Below are 4,886 nucleotides of genomic sequence, written 5' to 3' on the forward strand. Positions count from 1 at the left end.
ATAATGAAGTAGCACTCACAGAGACATCCCCTGGATAGAGAAACAATTAAATGGATATCAATGAGATGTCATCAAGAGTTTATGCTTACACACGTAATCTATCTTCACCTAACTTTAATAGTATGTTGCATTAGGGAAACTATAAATTGTAAAATGTCAAAATGTTTTATATGTTGTAGTAAATATTCATTTGTCAATTAAACAACATGACCTGAATAGGTCTTGGAATTCTTAAAAGTACTCAAAAATACATGTCATGATTAGGTGAATAAAATAATAAACTTATTATATCTAATCATCACTTATATGGATGTAGAGTTTTGAATCCATTATGAGCACTGTGGTAGACAGAATAATCATCTCTCTCCCACTCCCTTAAGATATCCACCTTTAATATCCTGAAATTTACTTGCTTGACAAAGGTATTTTGTAGATGTGATATGTTAGAAATCTTGAAATGGGAAGGTTATCTAGCATTATCAAAGCAAGCCCAATATAATCACAAGGGTCCTTGTTAAATGATATAGGCAATCAGATTCAGTTTGAAAGAGATTTGGGAATGCTGTGCTTAGCTTTGAAAATGGAGGAAGGAACCATAAACCAAAGAATTCAGGTGGTTTTCAAAAGCTGGAAAAGCAAGAGAACTTATTCTCCCTTAGAGTCTACAGATGGAACACAGCTTCATCAATAGCCTCCAGAGCTATAAGATATATTTACATTTTCTAAGTCATTAACTTAATGGTAATTTGTCAAAAGAACAACAAGAGGCAGTGGTGGCAGCTTCAAGACTAGGCAGCTGTTTCCTGGGCTAAGTGCAGGCCCAGTGCCCATAGTCTTCAGTGACCACTGCTCTACTTTGACTTGTACCTTGACCACCTCTGCTGTCTCCTTGGAGCATTTTGAGAATCTACCCAAGCTCTCTGTAACCATCATGAAAACCAGTGAGGGACCCTGGAGCAACTGCTCAGGTTGAGTCAAGACCATAGAGAAGAAGCTTAACAGAGATTTTGATTAAAAAGTACCAGAAAGCAAATGAAGTACTGGCAGAAATGGAGGAAGAGCTGCAGTATTCACCCCTATCTTTCTGTAATCCCATGGTGTTTAATCTGCAAAACTAACAGAAGGATCTTGGCAAATTGCATCAGAAGATGAGCAGCACACCTCTGACTGCCACACCTGGAGACCAAGGAGATGTGAAGTATTAGCACATACAACTTAGAGAACGGGCACAGGAATCTGCTATCATCACAATGACATTGATTCTGCAAGGCACACACAGGCTGAGGAATGAGCACTCTGATTGGATTGCCACAAAAATTAATCAGATTGGCTCAGGAATCATAGAATAGCTGGGAGAACAAGGAGGCTGGTTGGAATACACCAAGAACAGACTAAGAAGCACATGTGAAAACTTGAGGAAAAGTAGAAAGATTCTCTATCCAATGTCCAGAAAGTAACAATCAACCAGCTGCTTCTTTCCATTATCATCTTATTTGAGCTAGCCATCCTGGGAGATCTGGGTTATTCACAAATTCTTTTTCAAGCATTGAAGTCACTATAGCAAAAGGTTTATGGACCAGAACCTTGATACTGTAAATCAATGTTGTTAGGTCATGCCATGATAATGTTGCTGCTGTGGGCTAATGGTTCAAGCATTGGCCATATAGCCAGACTGGGAGGAGGAAGGTTAGCCAGAAAGACCACATAAATGTGAAGGTACAGTAACAAGACCAGTATGATGTACCAAGGTAATAAATGCTGTTAGTGACTTCTGCCAATTTACATAGTACTATAACATAATAATCTTACTTCATGAACCACATGCACCAAAATATATTTACGGTAATATTACTGGTTACCAAAATGGAGATAAGAAACTACAATTATAAAAATGTGTAGATGTTCTCATTAAGGTAATAGTGGTCCATACAATGATTTAATATCTGTCCCTTGAAATGTCCTCTGCAATGCCCATTTTGAAAGATGCCAGTTGACAATTTTTCCTATATTTTCACATGTTCCTCATTTTCTTTTTTTTTGTCATTTATAATTTATTTTATTTTATTTTTTTTTAATTTTTTATTGTTGGCTGTTCAAAACATTACATAGTTCTTGATATATCATATTTCATAATTTGATTCAAGTGGGTTATGAGCTCCCATTTTTACCCCATATACAGATTGCAGAATCACATCAGTTTCACATCCATTGATTTACATATTGCCATACTAGTGTCTGTTGTATTCTGCTGTCTTTCCTATCCTCTACTATCCCCCCTCCCCTCCCCTCCCCTCCCCTCTTCTCTCTCTGCCCCCTCTACTGACATTCGTTGTCCCCCTTGTATTATTTTTCCCCTTCCCCTCACTTCCTCTTGTATGTACTTTTGTATAACTCTGAGGGTCTCCTTCCATTTCCATGCATTTTCCCTTCTCTCTCCCTTTCCCTCCCACCTCTCATCCCTGTTTAATGTTAATCTTCTTCTCATGCTCTTCGACCGTACTCTGTTCTTAGTTACTCTCCTTATATCAAAGAAGACATTTGGCATTTGTTTTTTAGGGATTGGCTAGCTTCACTTAGCATAATCTGCTCTAATGCCATCCATTTCCCTGTAAATTCTATGATTTTGTCATTTTTTAATGCAGAGTAATACTCCATTGTGTATAAATGCCACATTTTTTTTATCCATTCATCCATTGAAGGGCATCTAGGTTGGTTCCACAGTCTAGCTATTGTGAATTGTGCTGCTATGAACATCGATGTAGCAGTGTCCCTGTAGCATGCTCTTTTTAGGTCTTTAGGGAATAGACCGAGAAGGGGAATAGCTGGGTCAAATGGTGGTTCCATTCCCAGCTTTCCAAGAAATCTCCATACTGCTTTCCAAATTGGCTGCACCAATTTGCAGTCCCACCAGCAATGTACAAGTGTACCCTTTTCCCCACATCCTCGCCAGCACTTGTTGTTTGACTTCATAATGGCTGCCAATCTAACTGGAGTGAGATGGTATCTTAGGGTGGTTTTGATTTGCATTTCTCTGACAGCTAGAGATGGTGAGCATTTTTTCATGTACTTGTTGATTGATTGTATGTCCTCCTCTGAGAAGTGTCTGTTCAGGTCCTTGGCCCATTTGTTGATTGGGTTGTTTGTTCTCTTATTGTCTAATTTTTTGAGCTCTTTGTATACTCTGGATATTAGGGCTCTATCTGAAGTGTGAGGAGTAAAGATTTGTTCCCAGGATGTAGGCAATCTATTTACCTCTCTTATTGTATCTTTTGCTGAGAAAAAACTTTTTAGTTTGAGTAAGTCCCATTTGTTGATTCTAGTTATTAACTTTTGTGCTATGGGTGTCCTATTGAGGAATTTGGAGCCCGACCCCACAGTATGTAGATCGTAGCCAACTTTTTCTTCTATCAGACGGCGTGTCTCTGATTTGATATCAAGCTCCTTGATCCATTTTGAATTAACTTTTGTGCATGGCGAGAGAAAGGGATTCAGTTTCATTTTGTTGCATATGGATTTCCAGTTTTCCCAGCACCATTTGTTGAAGATGCTATCCTTCCTCCATTGCATGCTTTTAGACCCTTTATCAAATATAAGATAGTTGTAGTTTTGTGGATTGGTTTCTGTGTCCTCTATTCTGTACCATTGGTCCACCCGCCTGTTTTGGTACCAGTACCATGCTGTTTTTGTTACTATTGCTCTGTAGTATAGTTTGAAGTCTGGTATCGCTATACCGCCTGATTCACACTTCCTGCTTAGCATTGTTTTTGCTATTCTGGGTCTTTTATTTTTCCATATGAATTTCATGATTGCTTTCTCTATTTCTACAAGAAATGCCGTTGGGATTTTGATTGGCATTGCATTAAACCTATAGAGAACTTTTGGTAATATCGCCATTTTGATGATGTTAGTTCTGCCTATCCATGAACAGGGTATATTTTTCCATCTTCTAAGATCTTCTTCTATTTCTCTCTTTAGGGTTCTGTAGTTTTCATTGTATAAGTCTTTCACCTCTTTTGATAGGTTGATTCCCAAGTATTTTATTTTTTTTGAAGATATTGTGAATGGAGTGGTTGTCCTCATTTCCATTTCAGAGGATTTGTCGCTGATATACAGGAATGCCTTTGATTTATGCATGTTGATTTTATATCCTGCCAATTTGATGAATTCATTTATCAGCTCTAATCGTTTCTTTGTAGACCCTTTTGGGTCTGCTAGGTATAGATTCATGTCATCTGCAAATAGTGATAATTTAAGTTCTTCTTTTCCTATTTTGATGCCTTTAATTTCTTTCATCTGTCTAATTGCTCTGGCCAGTGTTTCGAGAACTATGTTGAACAGAAGTGGTGAGAGAGGGCATCCCTGTCTTGTTCCAGATTTTAGAGGGAATGCCTTCAATTTTTCTCCATTCAGAATGATGCTAGCCTGAGGCTTAGCATAGATTGCTTTTACAATATTGAGGTATGTTCCTGTTATCCCTAGTTTTTCTAGAGTTTTGAACATAAAGGGATGCTGTACTTTGTCGAATGCTTTTTCCGCATCTATCGAGATGATCATATGGTTCTTATTTTTAAGTCTATTGATGTGGTGAATAACATTTATTGATTTCCGTATATTGAACCAGCCTTGCATCCCAGGGATGAATCCTACTTGATCATGGTGCACAATTTTTTTGATACGTTTTTGTATCCGAGTGGCCAGAATTTTATTGAGGATTTTTGCATCTAGGTTCATTAGAGATATTGGTCTGTAGTTTTCTTTCTTTGAAGTGTCTTTGTCTGGTTTAGGTATCAGGGTGATGTTGGCCTCGTAGAATGAATTTGGAAGTTCTCCCTCTTTTTCTATTTCCCGAAGTAGCTTGAAAAGTATTGGTATTAGTTCCTCTTTAA

At 37.9% G+C, this 4,886-nt stretch overlaps 1 pseudogene; it reads left to right on the top strand.

Moving 5' to 3' along the window:
• Positions 1 to 994: 994 nt before the first annotated feature.
• On the top strand, positions 995 to 1,561 carry LOC114085212 (vesicle transport through interaction with t-SNAREs homolog 1B pseudogene; annotated as a pseudogene).
• The last annotated feature ends 3,325 nt before the right edge of the window (positions 1,562 to 4,886 follow it).

This window comes from Marmota flaviventris, chromosome 1 (genome assembly GCF_047511675.1).
Source record: "Marmota flaviventris isolate mMarFla1 chromosome 1, mMarFla1.hap1, whole genome shotgun sequence".
Lineage (NCBI taxonomy): Eukaryota > Metazoa > Chordata > Mammalia > Rodentia > Sciuridae > Marmota > Marmota flaviventris.